This window comes from Panthera tigris, chromosome A2, assembly GCF_018350195.1.
Source record: "Panthera tigris isolate Pti1 chromosome A2, P.tigris_Pti1_mat1.1, whole genome shotgun sequence".
Taxonomy (NCBI): Eukaryota; Metazoa; Chordata; class Mammalia; order Carnivora; family Felidae; genus Panthera; species Panthera tigris.
In genome coordinates this window covers 76931724-76950595 of record NC_056661.1, presented here as the reverse complement: position 1 = coordinate 76950595, position 18872 = coordinate 76931724, and the positions used below count along the sequence as shown (strand labels likewise).

General features: G+C 40.7%; 1 protein-coding gene across 1 annotated transcript in view; it reads left to right on the top strand.

The window, feature by feature from the left end:
* The window catches only part of PRKAR2B (protein kinase cAMP-dependent type II regulatory subunit beta), a 101702-nt gene that overhangs the window by 46503 nt on the left and 36327 nt on the right, over positions 1-18872 (top strand). The gene's annotated exons all lie outside the window — the stretch shown is intronic.

The window sequence follows — 18872 nt, the reverse complement described above, 5'->3', positions numbered from 1 at the left end:
AAAGCTACTTTCTTATCAGTGACTTCTCTATGGTATTACTCTTAGTTTTGGCAATTGGTTGGACCTTTGTTATCTTGTTTTCTTTGTCCTGATCTTTTTAAACTGGGCTTCTTAATTTCTGATGTTTCCTTGCTTGTCAGCAACTGAAAAGCACATGGAATTCAACCGAGTGAAAATGGAAGGTTTACTGAAATAGCGGTGGGGGTGGGGTGCTCACAAAATCATTAAGCCTCCAGGGAGGGCAAGAAGGTAGCTGGGCCTTAAGGGGAGCCAGAACTGTTAGGAATCTGTCCATCTGTATGCTGTGATTCTCTCTTGCTGTAGGCCACTTTCTCCATGTGGTGGGGACAGGAAACACAGCTCCACACTTTACAGCAACAGGCACCAGGAAAGAGACTGACCTGGCATTCTTTGTGATTCAACCCCACATCCTAGGAGAAGGTTCTAATTAATTAGCCCACCCATCTTGGCTTGATCTAGAAGTTGTCCCATTTGCCCCACTGGGATCTGCTATGACACAGGGCTAAGAAGACCTGACCTCACTTGGGACTAATTTCAGCTGACCCATTTTGGATTATTAGAATCCTGTCTGGTAGCTGATTATTAGGTCAGACCGGCTGCCCTGAAGAAGCTGGTGTCTTTCTTGGTCCAAGGCAGCTTCTCTGTTGGCCCCCTGAGCTTCCCCTCCAGCCTGAGGGGACATCTGCAGCGGAACTCTGCATATTTGCAAATCAGAGGTAGTTGCCAATCCCTGAGCCCTGTGTGAGGGAAGCTCAAGTGACTTGTTTCACCACCTGCCTGTGAGACTGCAGGTGACCCACTCGGATGTGTCTTTTTCTGTTGAAAAACATTACCATTTTACCATAGCATGATACTTTACACATAGAATGACAATAACTAACAATACCAGACAAACGTCGCTTCTTTTCAAAAGAATGGAACTATTATCTTGCATATCAGTTCATCTAGCTACTAAAGGAAAAAAGCCCCAAAGAAGAAATAATACCCTATATTTATGCCACAAGTTTTTCAAAGAGATAATGTGGGAGGCTAAAGGTCACTGTAATTTTCTTCTTACAAATGTTTTTTGATGTTATTTTTCTTCAGAACAGTAGAATAGCCAACCACCTGGTTCCCTCCAATTATGCAAAATTACTGAATTTAAAAATCAGGGTTTTTTTCTCCTAGACCTACAAGGGTTTTTAATTTGTGAGGGGACAGCTTTTTTTGTGCAAAAACATTTGTTTTTGAAATGTTTACACTCTGGTAACTTTGGAAGGGATTGGCTTCATATCTCGTTAGTTGTGCTGTCACTTTGCTTAAATTAAAATGCATTTATTGTTCACTGTTTGCAAGGCAGTGTTCTGTGCATACTGTGAGGTTGCTAGAGGTGAAGATTTACTTTTGTAAACCTAGCCCCTGGAGGACCTGGCCACGTACCCATGACCTTGGACCCATTGATGTGGAGTCCAGAGCCAATGATCAAGAAAGAATTCCTGAGACCTTTTCAAAAGCAAACAGGTGTTTTCGTTACACTACGGAGACAGGGCCTGTGGCCAGAAGAACTTCCCTTTTGCTGCTGTATGAAGCTAGTGGTTATATGTTTAGTGCTCAAGGGGGAGGGGGGTATGGGAGTATCAGATCATAAATGTTTCTTTGAATTTATACTCATAAAACTACTTTGGCGAGATTTCTCTGGTGGTTATCACTCAGCTTGATATTAAGTATCGGTGAGATGTACAGGCAATCATACGACGACCGTTTAAGAATGTAGCAACCAGTATGTATTTGAACCTTATCAGTATTATGCAGGCTGTAGGTCTGCCTTACTAGGCTAAAGGTGAACATTTTTCTGCTTCTGTCCCTCATCGCAATGAGCCAGTTGGAGGCCAGCACAGCGGAGTTGGGTCATGGTGAATTCCACTCTGATTCCACTATACACATTCTGCAGAGCAGGAGCTCAAAGGAGCATGTAGACATTCCACTGGAGTTTGTGCCGTCAGTGGGTGAGGGGGAGATGTGAATCTCAGTTCCTGCATGCCTCTGGGTATAAGCATTTCTAGGGTTTAAAGGTATTAATTTTCCATACAACGGCTTCTGAATGTCAGCCAGCAACAACTTGTAGTGCTCAGCAGAAGAAAAAGCAGTCAGTTTTAATGCTAGAGGGAAAGCCCACTGTTGTGGACTTACTGTGGGACAGTATGACCATCTTCAGCAGTGGCCTCATGTCGGATTTTCAAGAATAATATTGACTGTTGGGAGATTTTTGTGTCTTACATTGTATTTAGAATTTAGCCCCGATGAGATTTTGGGGTGATGATGGGGTTCATGGGGTTTGGAGCTGACGTCCAAGAAATAATTCTTTTTTTTTTTAACTTTTATTTATTTTTGAGACAGAGAGAGATAGAGCATGAATGGGGTGGGTCAGAGAGAGAGGGAGACACAGAATCTGAAACAGGCTCCAGGCTCTGAGCTGTCAGCACAGAGCCTGACGCGGGGCTCAAACCCACGAACTGTGAGATCGTGACCTGAGCTGAAGTCGGACGCTTAGCCGACTGAGCCACCCAGGCGCCCCAAGAATTCTTGAAGACATCTTCAGTTCAAAAAAGTAATTTTATTAAAGCATGGGCACAGGACCTGTGGGTAGGAAGAGCTACACCAGCGTTATGAAGAATGATGGTTTTATTCCATGGTTTTATTCCGAGGAACTGGGGAGGTAAAGTCAAATGGGAAGACTTTGATATGCTAAAGAGGACTCCTAAGGCACCTGAGACCTTGCTATTATCATTTTAAGATAGTTTTTCCCTCTGGAAAAGCATTAACATTAAGACAGTAGGGAGTTCCTGGAGAAATGTTTTACTTTGCCTGCCTCAAGTTCTGTCAGTGGGCTGCAGGTTATAAGGAAATTTAATTTTACCTGTCTTTTCCTTCTTGCTTTTGTTCCCCATATCTCAGTGGAAGGATGATGTTGGGGCTCCAGGAAACTGAGTCTATAGGTTTCTGGAGATTAGGCTATTGATAAGATTGCCTGTTTCTTGTAATTCACTAAGATATTTATAAACTGATAGAAACTCATGTCCTACATGACTGTGAGTTCTATCAGTTAACCATTTGTTTACTTTGGTTTGGGGGAGCCAGGAGTGTCTGAGAAATATAACACATATCCCACCTGGGGGGAGGGAGTGTGCTAGCTTGTACTTTGCTCCTAGCCTGCCTTATGCTCCCTCATCAGCCCCCACACAATGTGTGATTCCACTGAAATTAAGACATAAATAAAGGTGCGTTCTGTTTTCTTATACAGAAGGGAGCATTTAATCCTAACTTGTGTGTTTAGGGAAAGTGGCAGGGAGGAGGTGGCATTTGTGGAGAGTTTTGAGGGAAGAGTAGGCTTATGAGAGGTGGGCATGGAAGAAATGAATTTCTAGTTGAGCAAACCACATGAAATGATAGTAGGTTGAAATAATAGTGAATATTCTAATAAGGTTAGAATTTATGGGCTTTGGTAAGAGTTTGGGCTTTATATGTTGTGGGAAACAGATACATCATGCCCAGGAATGGTCAGGTTGGGATCCTGAAGTTTCAAAATGGCTCTATATTATCCTCCTTACCTCTTTCACCTTGGTCATTACCCAGGAACATACTGAGAAGAGGTGGTCTCTTTCTGGGGATAGCCACATGTAATCATCAGATGGCCTTACCAAGATACATGAACTAGGAGGAAGTAGTTAGACCATCAGCCCATTGTTCTGTTATTTTTTTTTCCTACTGATTGATTGATTGATACTTTAACTTAAATACACGTTAACATATAGTATAATAATGGTTTCAGGAGTAGAATTTAGGGATTCATCACTTACATATAACACCCAGTGCTCATCCCAACAAGTGCCCTCCTTAATGCCCATCACCCACTTAGCCCATCCCCACCCAACACCCTCCAGCAACCCTCAGTTTGTTCTCTGTTTTTAAGAGTGTCTTACGGTTTGCCACTATTGTGCTGTTATTGACATATGCATTGTGTATGTTAGAAATCCAGTATGCAGTTTTATAGTTATTTGTTTATGCCATCTTGTCTTTTAAAGTAAAAATTAAGAGAAAAAACAGCAAAAGTGTGTTTATACAGTCTTGTATATTTACTCACATATTAACCATTTCCAACCCTCTTCATTTCTTCCTGCCAATTTGAGTTAGCATCTGATGACATATCCTTTTAGCCTGAAGGACTTCCTTTAGTATTTCTTATAGGGCACATCTGCTAGCAACAAATATTCTCAGTCTTTGTTTACCTGAGAATGAATTCATGTTATCTTCATTTTTAAAGGATAGTTTTGCTGGGTATGGAATTCTTCGTGAAACAATTTCTTTTGGCAGTTTGAATATGGCATCAATGCCTTCTGATCTTTATTGTTTCTGATGAGAGGTTAACTATCATTTTATTATTCCCTGGTATATGATAAATTTTTTTTGCAGTTTTGAGGGTTTTCTTTGTTTTTGATTTTTAAACACTTTACTAAAATGTGTCTAGGTATAGATTTTTTGGTGTGTGTTTATTCTAGGCTAAGTTTCATTGAGATTTTTGGGTAGTTAATGTTTTTCATAAAATTTAGGAATTGGGGGGCTATTATTTCTTCCTATTTTTTTCTGCCCCTTTCTCTCTTATTTTGGACCTGCCATTATGTGTAGGTTAGCATACTTGATGTTGTCTCATAGGTCTCTGAGGCTGTCTTTTATTTATTCATTTTTTTAAGTCTATTTTACAGATTGAGTAATTTCTGTTGCTCTGTCTTCCAAGTTTCTTGGTTCTTTCTCTTGCCAAGTCAAACTTGGTGAGCCCATCTAGTGAATTTTCTGTCTCATTTATTAGGTTTTTCAACTCGAGAATTTCATTTGGTTCTTTTTTTTTTAATGTTTATTTATTTTTGAGAGACAGAGCACAAGTCAGGGAGGGGCAGAGGGAGAGCGAGACACAGAATCCGAAGCAGGCTCCACGCTCCGATCTGTCAGCACAAAGCCCCATGCAGGGCTTGAACTCACAAACTGAGAGATCATGCCTGAGCCAAAGTTGAACGCTTAACCAACTGAACCACCCAGTGCCCCAAACTGTGTACCGGTCTTGAAGCTTACTTAAAAAAATTTTTTTTTACATTTATTCATTTTTTGATAGAAAGCACAAGTGGAGGAGGGGTAGAGAGAGAGAGGGGGAGATGCAAAATCTGAAGCAGGCTCCAGGCTCCGAGCTATCAGCACAGAGCCCGATGCGGGGCTCAAACTCACAAACCGTGAGATCATGACCTGAGCCCAACGCTCAACCTATGCCAGATGCTTAACCTACTGACCTAAGCTGGACGCTTAACTGACTGAGCCACTCAGGTGCCCCTTGAAGCTTACTTTAAAAATAAATAAATAAATAAAACTACTAAGATTTAGTGACCATTTCTTGTATCATTATATACTCCTATAAAATTTAATTTTTAAATGGACTCGTAGTATATCAGTAGTATATATATAGATATCATTAATTTATTGTTTATTATTGAAGTTCAGATTTCTTCTATTTTGATCTGTCATCTCTTCAGATTACTTGAAGAGCACTTGTTGAAGTCGATATGAGCATTTTCAAGACCTAATATTTTCAAACTGACTCTTCCATCCAGCCCTACCCCCAGTTTAGAGTTTCACCAGCAGTATATAAAAGAAGAGCTCATTCTAAAATAGGCATCGTCTCTAAAACTGGATTTTATTGAAAAAAAAAAAAACAAACAAGTAACTTTGCTAATTTTAGATTTTAAATGTGTAATTGCTATTTTATCTTATTTTTGTATTTCTCATTTTGTCTTTGTATACTTTTTCTTTTTAATTAAAAATTAATTTAAATTCATTGTCATTTATCATCTCACAGATCTTGACAGTTTTCTAAAGCTTCCCTTAATAAAATAGAAATGGAAATTTTCTTTTCTTCAGGAGGAAAGTCCTATTAAGGTATTACAAGGATTTATTTCTTTTGGCTTTAAATAATGAATAAGCTAGACTGAATTGCATTTACTTGTGAATATGTATCATAATATATTTTAAGTCTTTGGATATTGATATGTACTGTTTTGTTACAATTTGGTCATATTTTTCTAAAATAACATTGAAATTCTTATTATACTTCTAATAATCACATAGGCTTGAATTGAAGGGTGTTCCCCTAATGCTTACATTTGGTAGTTTTATTACTAAACCTGGAAGCTGGAAATTGACCAAACTCTTTTCCCATAATTCTGGCTATATTTAATCCCAAATTCACATCCTAGAGCCATCTGATCAAATGATTCTGGTCCTGAAAATTTATTTATTATGAGAAGAATCCCTGTAGTGTTTCTATTCCTATAATTTTTTCATAGGTACATGTTAAGCAGCATTAGTCTCAAAAACAGTAAACAAATTAAATTATTCAGAAGCTTTAAGTTGCCCCAGCTCTACTACATCTGAAGGACAGAATTGTGTTTTGGTAAATAAGAGTATATCATTCATTATCAGCTAGCATTTATATTCATGTTACTTTACTGTGATCCAAGGTCTCAGACCAAAACAAAATTCCAAGAACTGAGCTTTTGTGCTCTTGGGAACCTGTTTGTTGACTTTTAATCAAAGTATGAAAATTCTTTTTTGATTTCTCCTTGGCTGTTAATTTCTGAAAACCCATAATATTTATCAAATATAATGCTCAAATCCTCCTTAGACTGTTTCAGCAAAACACAAATATAATTTCTATTATAGTACTATCCTCTACAACAAATGGACCTACTTGTTGTCTGCTACTCAGTAGTTCTGGAGCATATCATTGAAGAATTATGGTGATTAACAGTAAACACACTCAGGGGCACCTGGCTGGCTCAGTTGGTTAAGCATCTGACTCTTGATTTCAGCTTAGGTCACGATCTCATGGTTTGTGGGTTCGAGCCCTGCATCTGGCTCTGTGCTGACCGTGTGGAGCCTGCTTGGGATTCTCTCTCTCCCTCTCTCTCTCTGCTCTCCCCTGCTTGTGCATGTATGCTCTCTCTCAAAAAACAAACAAACAAAAAAACTAAAAAACCAACTTAAAAGTAGTAAATACATACGTGGGCTTTAAAATGTTGATGGTTATCAAAATATTCTCAAAATTATTCTTCAGGCCCTTTTTGTGGTATCTCTTCACCTTATTCTTGGTCATTTATAAGTTTTTATTCTTTCTGTTAAAGAAAATTTACTTGGAATGTATTATTTGGAAAATACCCACGTATTGGGCCCTTTGATTACATACCCTTGCCATTTCTTGGATCTTGCACATTAAGTTTTCTTATATCCTTAACTGATGAAAGGAGCATTAGTAAGTATGGGGGACCACTGTTTCACGTGAGAGGGAGTGGGAGCTCACGTGGTACTCCTCTATTCTCTGAGCTTAGTGTATGAATAGTGGTACTGTGTACAATGTTTAGAAACCTACCATCTTGATGTGATTCTTTTTATAAACCTATTGAATGCCTTGTCTTCTTGTGTCCTACTTCTTATAAACAAGTTAATTATCAAAAGAGGTGATGGTTTCAGGGACTGAATGCATATGTGAAGAGCATGTGGTGAAAAGGAAGTGGGTTGGGGGTAGATCCGATGATTGAATCCACATACTTGATAACTAAAGTTTTAAGATACTTTGGAGCCCATCTCTAGAATAAAAATTCACTTAGCATATGTACATGAGTTCTAACAGGACTTTGTTTTTGCTTAGGAGGCAGTTTTGAAAAAAAATTCATACATTTTTTTGGGAACAGATTAAAGGAGGTTTTGGTTTCCATAGCTTTAATAATAGGAAAATAGCAAATGATGAGCAAATTCTCATTTGTATGAAGCTCTCTATTGCTGGTCATTTCTGTATCTCAGTGACACTGAGCATGATGGTTTATTTGCAAGGTGTGACTTGTTCCTGATTTACAGTCATTTAAAGTAGGTGGTATACAGATGGGGGAGAATAGTTTTTAGAAACAAAAACATAGAAATGAATTTGTAAGTTATGAAGTCCTACTGTAAATATCTCCCTTGTTGAAAGGGCAGCAAAAACAATGAATCAGGGCAATTGAATGAAATGTGTGGTAGCTAAAATGCTTATTTATGTGACAGTAGACTGTTGTATAGTGGAAATAACAGGAAAAAATTTATAGACATTCTTTTAGGATTGGTAATTGTATGTGGGAGATGATTTAGGAACCTATTTGAATGAAGGTTTATGACAGAATTTTACAGAGAACCTGAAGGTGGTCTGGGAAGGGTTGATTCTTAAAGCCATATCCATAACCTTGGGGAGAGGTAAAACAACTAGATTAGGTAGAAACTGTTTCTCTCCAGATACCATATGTTTTCACTCTTACGTGGATCCTGAGAAACTTAACAGAAGTCCGTGGGGGAGGGGAAGGAAAAAAAAAGTTAGGGAGGGAGCCAAACCATAAGAGACTCTTAAAAACTGAGAATAAACTGAGGGTTGATGGGGAGTAGGAGGGAGGGGAGGATGGGTGATGGGCATTGAGGAGGGCACCTGTTGGGATGAGCACTGGGTGTTGTATGGAAACCAATTTGACAATAAATTTCATATTTAAAAAAAAAAACTGTTTCTCTCACTTCAGCAAGACAGGGTTATACAGTTATACATCTTGGCTAAAAGTTCTATAGTAAGATTTTGCCGACATGAACATAGCTGATCTGGGAATTAAATAGTCACTTATGTACTATTTAATGAAGCCTGCCAACATTTCTGCAAGATAGGTGCAACAATATTTATATTGCTGTCTTTGTAGCTGAAATTTAGGCAGTAATGGTAGATTATAATAACTTTTAATATTTTGATGCAAGAAACACTGAAATATTATGTTAAATGACTGTTCAATTAATACTTGGAAGGCAGAATTGTAATGATTCTGTTCAGAGTTTATGAGCCTTAGTGTGTAGATTTTTTTTTAATGTTTATTTATTTATTTTTGAGAGAGAGAGAACACAAGCAGGGATGGGCAGAGAGAGGGGGAGACACAGAATCCAAAGCAGGCTCCAGGCTCTGAGCCGTCAGCACAGCCCCTGACTCAGGGCTCAAACTCAGGAACCATGAGATCATGACTTGAGCTGAAGTCGGACACTTAGCTGACTAAGCCACCCAGGTACCCCTAGTCTGTAGATCTTTAAACTAAGAACTTTTAACCTTGTTTTTAAGTAAACTGTGAAGTTGATTTCAGTACTCTCACCGTTCCCCTTCTAAGCGATAGGATGAGAGAGGAAACCTTGGGCTTAGGGCCAGTAGCTGGTTTCTCTGCTCATTAGGGCTTTTCATAATATTCTGTTTTCTCTCCTCTGAGCATGTGGTGAGATGCAGGTCCCTCTCTCCTGAACTTAGGAATGTCCATGTCACTTGCCCTGTGAACTGTGATTATATATTCCTTCTTGGCAGAAGTGACATGTATCACTTCAGGCAGAAGCTTTAGGAGTGTAGGGGAGGAAAAATTCTCCTGTACCCTCTTTGGGGCTCTGGCTGGGCCTAAGAAACTGACATAGGATTAATAGGAGAACTTACATACATTTCATTGAATGTTTACACATATGTGGGGTCCTTCACAAGAAAACGAAGACCCAGGCAAGTGACTAGAGCAGGAAGCTTTTCTACCTTTGAGGAGACAGTAAGTTTGTAAAGTATTGACAAGACACAAAGGGGTTTGGGCTCTGAGTAGTAAATGGTCAAGAGGTAGCAAGGGTTTTTTTTATGTAAAAAAATTTTTTTACATATTTACTTATTTTTGAGAGAGAGAGAGAGAGAGAGAGAGAGAGAGAGAGAGAGAGAGAGAGAGAGAGGGAGGGAGCACGCAAGCAGGGGAGGAGCAGAGAGAGAGGGAGACACAGAATCTGAAGCAGGCTCCAGGCCCTGAGCTGTCAGCACAGAGCCCATCGCAGGGCTGAACTGAAAAATCCAGAGATCATGATCTGAGCCAAAGTCAGTCTATTAACTGAATGATCCACCCTGGTGTCCCAACAAGGGTTGTTTATACAGCCTTCTTGGCCCTAACTTCCTTGTCTTTCATAAGGATGGGTGTCTCCCTTCCTCCTGGTACAGGAAAGGTATTTTTCACCTGGGAGATTTCAGGGGAAAAGGGCGATGTGGGGGAGGTCAGAGTGATCTTCTTGCTCATGCCGTTTTGTCAGACTTCTTTGGCTAAACGCAGTCCAAATAAGATGCCATGTTTTGGGGTGCTGGGTCTTGAACCAGGAGCCAGTGAGCAGTTTGCCACTGCCTTGGGGACCGGTGACATTCCAAATGGTGGAGGCTCTGTCGGCCTGCAGCCTTCAACAAAGACGACAGGGAGCAAAGTACCCACGGGACATGGATATGGCCATATCCATGGACATATCCTGTGAGTAAGAAGGAAACTTTTGTTTTCAGTCACTCCGTTCTGGGAATGCTTGTTACTGTAGTATAAGCCAGCCTACCCTGGCAGATGCAGTTTCACTAGGTCTAAGATCAAAAGAAAATCATACTTTTCTCACCACTAAAATGCCTATTCATTTCCTCACTCATCTTTGTTCCCATTGACTGTGTGCCAACTACTGTTTTAAGTGCTAGAAATGCCACACCGAACCAAACAGTTTCCTCTTTTCTCCCACTTCTTCCCACTGCCTGTTGACTGCCAGGGGGCTTCTTTCTCTGTGAAGCCTCCTCTGTCCTCCAAGCAGCTGCTCACTCGTTTTCCCCTGTGCTTCTACAGCATTCTTTTCCTCTGCATCATCTCTCAAATTCCACAATTAAAATTTTTAAAAATTTTTTTAAATGTTTATTTATTTTTGAGACAGAGGCAGAGCATGAGCAGGGGAGGGGCAGAGAGAGAGGGAGACACAATTCGAAGCAGGCTCCAGGCTCTGAGCTGTCAGTGCAGAGCCCGATGCAGGGCTTGAACTCACAAGCTGGGAGATTATGACCTGAGCTGAAGTCCAGCGCTTAACCAACAGAGCCACCCAGGCGCCCCCAAAATATTTTTTAATGATAAATAAGAATTCCAATGGAGGGGCGCCTGGGTGGCTCAAGTTGGTTAAGCGTCCGACTCATGAGCTCACGGTTCATGGGTTTGAGCCCTGCATCCAGCTCTGTGCTGACAGTGTGGAGCTGGCTTGGAATTCTCTCTCTCTCCCTCTCTCTGCCCCTCCCATGTGCTCACTCGCTCACTCTCTTGCTCTCTCAAAATAAGTAAAAAATGAACTTAAAAAATTAAAAAAAAAAATTCCGATGGGTTCTTTTGCTTGAACATGATTTGGGATCAAAATGTGAGCTTCTCCATTGTTAGATGTGTCCAAATGCCTTTGCTCTGTGAATTCAAAGTTAGGATCTTCACTGATGTGTCAGAGCAGATGGACACCACCCCTACCAGGGCAGAAATGTGGATGGGGGAGGGGGAGAGTCCGTTGACTGTCACTGTGCCTTTATTTGGCTGGAAATAGTGCATCTTATCCAGGTGCTTTTTTATTATTTTTGTCTCTCCCCCAGAGTCTTTTTAGGCTCCTTTCCCTCATCCCTCCCACCTCCATAATGAAATTTTAATACCACTCATGTACTGTAGATCTGTTTGTGTATTGTGTATATATATGTGCTTTACCCCCCCACACACAAAAAGAGTAGGTTTTTTGTGCTCTCCCCCAACTAATCTTGCTTTTTACTAGTATTTGTAAGGGTAATTTTTTTCCCTTTGTAGGAGGGCATTTCCACTTCAATAAGCTAAGTTCAACCATATTGCAGCAGAACTCTGTTGTCTAATGCACCTGTGCTTTTTATCAGAGCTTTATTTTAAGCTGATTATCATTTAAATACATATGCTAAAATCTTACTGTACTGAGAACACTGGAAAAGTAATGTATTTTACAGGAATCGATTTTTTTCTAGGTTAAATGCCTTTAAACCATGCAGTTTCTCTGTACAGGCCACATTTGCTTTTTCCTTCTTTGACAAATATCTATTGAGGGTGTACTGTGCACAGGGCTCTGTGCCAGGTGCTGAGGCCCAGTGTAGTGGCTCACGGAGTACAGGCCGGCTCCTATATGCTTTGTTAGGCAGCAAGCTAGCACGGGTTATATAAACTAGTCCGATGCAGAGCTGTTTGAACAAATTTGTATACGTTTCCAACAAAGTACAGTGGACACTGGGTGAAAACCCCTGGGAGGTGCTGTAATCCCTTGTGCAGTAGAATAAGAAGGGTACTTGGTCTTTGTCCTGAGTCCCTGGCACAGAGCTCCTCAAACCCTTAGAATCTTCTGAGTGATAGGAATTTATTTGCTACGCAGTGACTCTTGGCTGAGGGGCTTCTCGATAGCTTGAGAATGGGGGCTGGTTGCCAGAAAGAACAAACTTTGGTTAGAAGCTTGGAACTTTTCTGCCCTAACCCCAACCTCTGGGAAGGGGAAGGAGACTGGAGATGGAGTTAATCACCGGCGGCCAGTGATTTAATTAATTGTGCCTGTGTAGTAAAACCCTAGATGACAAGGAGCGCCTGGGTGGCTTCGTTGGTTAAGCATCCAACTCTTGGTTTTGGCTCAGGTCATGATCTCACAGTTTGTGGGATCAAGCCCCACGTTGGGCTCTGTGCTTACAGTAGGGAGCCTGCTTGGGATTCTCTCTCTCTCTCTCTCTCTCTCTCTCTCTCTCTCTCTCACTCAAAATAAACATTAAAGGAAAAAAAAAAAGAAGAAGAAACTGTAGATGACAGGGTTGAGAGCTTCCAGATTGGTGAACACATCAGAGTGCTGGGAGGGTGGCATACCCAGAGAGCATTTGGAGATTCTGCCCCTCCCCCATACCTTGCCCTGTGAATCTCTTCCATTGGCTGTTCTTGAGTTGTTCCCTTTATAATAAACCAGTAAGAGTAAGGAAGGCACTTTCCTGAGTTCTGTGATTCATTCTAGTGAATTATGAAACTAGAGTGGTCATGAGAACCCTCAATTTATAACTGGTTAGTGGCCTGGGAATCGAGATCAGCATCTGAAGTGGGGTTGGTCCTGCAAGACTGAGCCCTTTGACTTGTGGCATCTGACACTAACTTCAGTTAGATAGTATCAATTGAATTGGATTGGTAGATAATCCAGTTGGTATCAGAGAGTTGGAGGAGTGCTGTTGGGAGAAACAACATGTATTTGGTGTCATGATGGGAAAAAAAATCCCTTAACCTTGGCTGTCACTGCAGTTGATCCTTGAATAACACAGGTGTGAACTGTTCAGATCCACTTATACATGGATTTTTTTCAGTAAGCCTGGTATAACATCACAGTACTGTAAATGTATTTTGTGTTCCTTAAGATTTTCTTAATAACATTTTCTTCTTTCTAGCCTTCTTTGTTATAAGAATACAGTTTCTAACACATATAACATACAAATGTGGGTTAATCAACTGTGTATGTTATCAGTAAGGCTTCCAATCAACTGTAGGCTACTTGTAAAGTTTTCAGAGAGTCAAAGTTATATGTGGATTTTTTAGGGGCACTTGGGTGGCTCAGTTGGTTGAGCATCCAACTCTCGATCTTGGTCTCAGGGTTGTGAGTTCAAGTCCTATGTTGGGCTCCGTTCTGGGCATGAAGTCTACTTTAAAAAAAGGTTATATGTGGATTTTCAACAGCATGGGGGTTGTCTTCCCTAACCCCTTCATTGTTCACGGGTTAACTGTGTGCAGACGTGTGTGTGTGTGTGTGTGTGTGTGTGTGTGTGTGTGTGTGTGTGTGTCTTACATGAGAAGATTGAGGGCCAAGCCCCAGAAGGTACAGAGTCAATATAGTTCCCACCTTCCTATTCTGTCCTGCGAACTATGACAGGTGACTGGCTATGTAATACATGCATATCACAGTACAATGTGGGAATCAACTTAAATTCTTAGACCATTCTAGATGTCCAAATAGATAATGTGAATATAGCAGGAAAGCCTCAATATAGGGTTCACTTAAAGAATAAGGCTCTGGCCCTTCCTACTGTGTAATTGCCACACAAAGAAGAGAATATATAGTTTCAGGCTCAATTTCAGATCTCCCAGGAGGGATAAGGTAAATACATTTTCCAGAGAATACAAAACAGCTCATAGTAGCTGGAGGCTTTGGTTTGAGGGTCCTTCAGGTACAGAGCCTTCATCCATTCATTCCTTGTACATATATTTCCTGAGCTTCTAATCTCTGTGCCAGGCCCCTTGGTGAACAGATAAAAGTTCTCATTTCTTTCTGTTTCCATTTCTTAGACAAATGGTGTTAGACATTTTAGCAAAGAAGGACAACTTTTTTTAAACATTTATTGTTGAGAGACAGAGAAAGACAGAGTGTGAGCAAGGGAGGGGCAGACAGAGAGGGAGACACAGAATCCAAAGCAAGTTCCAGGCTCTGAGCTGTCAGCACAGAGCCCAACGGGGGGCTTGAACTCACAAACTGTGAGGTCATGACCTGAACTGAAGTCAGATGCTTAACCAACTGAGCCACCCAGGCACCCCATGAAGGACAACTTTTTATTCATTCATTTATTCTACTTGTGTCGGAGAGTCTATAATGCAGGTAGAATATTAGGAGATACTTAAACAAGGTATCATCTCTGCCCTCAAAGACCTTGCAAGCTTGTTTGTTCATTAATCAGTCATTCATTCAAAAAAGTATGCCTTGAGCCAGGTGGCATGCCAGGTCCATGCTAGGGAACTAGAGAGGGAACAGGAGCGCACACTTAGCTCCTGATGGGCTGTAAGTCCCAGCCTCAAGGGGGAGCAGATAGTAACACCTTTGGGAGAGTACAGAGTGTTAAGTGAAAACTGTGATCTCTGCCCATGGTATTGGGTCAGGGCAAAGGGAGTGCACAATGGGTTTTCCTAAACTAGCTCTAAGGAGGGTGCCTCTTGTCTAACTTTTTAGTTGGGGCTGGAGAGAAAGGATGGCTTGGAAAGGAGTTCCAGTCCCAGGAAACAGCATAAGTAAAGATTTGGGGGATGGAAAACACCATGACAGCGTACAAGACTGCATGTGCTGTGTTTTGATTTGGCTGTAGGAGGAGGGAGATGAACTGTAATGTAGTGAAACAGTTGCACATAAATGCCAAGAACTAAATCCTTGTAATATTGGCACAGTAAATAGTTCAAGGAAATGGGCAGCCAAGAAACAAATAAGCAATGCTGTAGATATCACAAATTAGAAGGGTGTTAAATAACAAATAGTATTGGGACAATTAATAAGCTATTTAGAAATATAGTAGATTCTTACTCATAATTTTTGTCAGAGGTTAGGGGATTGGAATTTAGAGATTAGAGAATTAAGATTGCCCTCTATGCATTAAAATTTAAGATCAACACTAAAGGATTTACCTACTATACCAGCTCATTGAATATGTGATCCCATTAGCAGTGCTGACCACATGGGCCCCATATTTACAAGGGCCCCGAGTTTGGTCTTATGTTCTGTTGTTGCCCTCCTGAAATTCTTAATTTTGGAAAACAGGTCTGTGTTTTCATTTTGCACTGAGTCCTGCTTATTATGTAGCAGTCCTGCTTGTGGGATTGGTCATCTATGAAAACAAGGTTACAGAGCCAAGCTTTAGAAGTAGATGTCCTCATGCTTTTGGAAGAGTTGCAGCCAACAGGATTAAAGTGTGTAGGCCACAAGAGCAGGACCATCTGTATGGTGTCTGTGGAAGCCTCAAGCTGTCCCAGACTGATGCCACTAAACATTCATTTTATTAGACACACTCTCTGCCTCTGGCTCTTTCTCATCGAGCAGCCTTTTAATTGTGATTTGGCTTCTTCCATGGTCTTCCTGCAGGGAGAGAGCTGGTCATGCTGACTCCATACTTGATTCAGGGGTGAGTTACTAAATTGGTGTTCTGGCGATATGCATCAGTGAGGTGTTTTAATGGGAGCTTGCCCCTGAGAGACAGGCCCCCGCTTCTGTTCAGTTTCTGAGATAGAAGGTTGAAGTCCATGCATTAGGCTGGTGAGTTCACCAGAGTCAAGTGCAGAGCAGAATATTAGTTAAGAACAAGGGCTCTGGGGTCAGCCAGACCATGAATGCTGTGATCAGGTATTGGTCCTGTTGAACTAAAATATGTGATCTGGGCCAAGATACATAAACTCTTAGTGCCCTAGCCTTTCATCTGTCAATTGGTGATAGAAAACCTACCTTAGGGTTGTTGTGAGATTGAATGAGAAAATGTACACTAAGTCAGGGTTTCTCACCCACAGCATGTTGACAGCTTGAGCCAGGTGATTGTGGGTTGTGGGGAAGGGGAGCTGCCCCATGCGTTGTGGCTTGTTTATTGGTATCTTTGGCGTCCCTCAGTAGCCTGCAGCTTCCCCCTAAGCACCCCCCAGTTGTGACAATCAGAGTATCTCCAGACATTGCCAGATGTCCTCTGGGGACAGAATTGGTCCTGGTTACAAATCATTCACTCACTGGCCAAGGTGTATATAGAGTAATGCCTGGAGAAAAGAAAGCACATGTTAGGTTTTATAATAATAAGGGCGGTTGGGGTGCCTGGGTGGCTCAGTCGGTTAAGCATCAGACTTAGGCTCAGGTTATGATCTCACAGTTAGTGGATTCGAGCCCTACATCGGGCTCCGTGCTGACAGCTCGGAGCCTGGAGCCTGCTTCGGATTCTGTGTCTCCCTCTCTGTCAGTCCTTCCCCTACTGTCTCTCTCTCTCTCTCTCTCAAAAATAAATAAACATTGGGAAAAAAATTTTTTTAATAATAAGGGCAGTAGTAGTACTAATGATGATAGACTCCTGAGGCCTCTGGAAAGACATTTGTCAGCTGCTCACTGAACCTCTGTTCTTTAAATTTCTCCCGTCTACAGCAGAATAAAGGTCCACATGAATTAAAGGGCAAATGTAAAAAGATCTACTTTTAAAAAAGTGCAAGAGGGGCACCTGGGTGGCTCAGTCGGTTAAGCGTCCGACTTCGGCTCAGGTCATGATCTCGCGGTTCGTGAGTTCAAGCCCCGTGTCGGGCTCTGTGCTGACAGCTCAGAGCCTGGAGCCTGTTTCAGATTCTGTGTCTCCCTCTCTCTCTCTGACCCTCCCCTGTTCATGCTCTCTATCTCAAACATAAATAAACGTTAAAAAAATTTAAAAAAATAAAAATAAAAAAGTGCAAGAGAGGTAAATCTTTAGATTTGTAAATAAAGAAGGAGTTTCTAAGCTCAAAACCAGTGGTATTTTGGGGATGTTTAATGTTGAGTTTAAATCGTATAGAGGAATTTTCTTCCTTGATCTCACTACATTAAAAATAAATAAATATGCCTAGCCTGTGAAAACTTTGTAATTGTAGTTAAAAAGCACACTGGATAAAATGACTGTGAGAAATAGGTCAGTGGTGTTAACAAACTGGTGTAAATCAAAAAGAAAACCAAATGCATACAGAAATTCCTCATATATAAAGACAAAGGTAGAAATATAGTCAGCTTATAAACATTTGAACATAGTTTAAAATGAAAAATAATATTTGTTTGTTTATTTACTTATAAATTTTTATTTATTTATTTTGAGAGAGGAGGAGGGGGCCGAGGGAAAGGAGAGAGAGAATCCCAAGCAGGCTCCATGCTGTCGGTGCAGAGCCCAACATGGTGCTGTATCTCACAAACTGAGATCACGACCTGAGCCAAAATCCAGAGTCAGATACTTAATTGACTGAGCCACACAGGTGCCCCTAAAATTCAAAATAATTTTTAAAATTTTAAATAATTTTTTCATCTAAATTGGCAGGATTTTAAGCAGTAACGTCCAATTCTGTTGTATAGTTTAGAGAAGTCTTACACTTCTTTGTGGGACAGCAGATGGGTACAGTCCCTCTGGAAGGAAGCTTGGTAATAAGTATGCCTTAAAAAATTGTCATACCTGTTAGCCCCCAAAAATTACATTTGGGAATAATTCCCATAGCATAATCTGAAATGTAGACAAATATTTATGCGTGAAGATGTTTATTGCAAGCTTCTTTTATTTATTTTTTTATTTTTTTTAACGTTTATTTAATTTTGAGGCAGAGAGAGAGCATGAACGGGGGAGGGTCAGAGAGAGAGAGAGACACAGAATGTGAAACAGGCTCCAGGTTCTGAGAGGTCAGCACAGAGCCCGACGCGGGGCTCGAACTCACGGACCGCGAGATCATGACCTGAGCCGAAGTCAGCCGCCCAACCGACTGAGCCACCCAGGCGCCCCGCAAGCTTCTTTTAATAGAAGCCAGCTAAGTGTCTAGCATTATGGGAGTGGTTAATGTTAGTTTATGATAATTAGCAGTCTTTAAAACAATTTTTGCAAAATGTTCCTAATGGCATATGCACTTCTTACAGTGTTAAATGAAAAAAGCAAGCTATTAACTGAATATACAGTATGAACTCAACTCAGAATAAAAACTAGAGAGGAATATGAGCACGTTAATCATATTTGCCCTTGGAAGACTGGGTTATGAGTAATTTAGGGTAGATACTTGTAACTGTACAATTAAGTTGATCATCTCATAGCAGACTTAGACTTTTTTTGGTGTCTCTTTGAGGAATTTTTAAATCTTGTGCATTTCTAGTGCTTGGAAATGAAGGTGGAACAGGTGAAGCTATGTTTCTTTGAGTAACAGAAAGTAGAAAGCAATTGTCATTGTCTTAAAGTACTGTTTATCAGTTCGTGGGTTTGAGCTCCGCGTCGGGCTCTGCTGACAGTGCTGAGCCTGGAGCCTGCTTCAGAGTCTGTGTCTCCCTCTCTCTCTGCCCCTCCCCGGCTCATGCTCTGTCTCTCTCTCTCCAAAAAAAAAAGTAAATAAATAAACATTAAAAATTTAAAAAAAAATTTAAAAAAATAAAGTACTGTTTTATATTTTAATCAGTTTTTTATAAATTGAAAT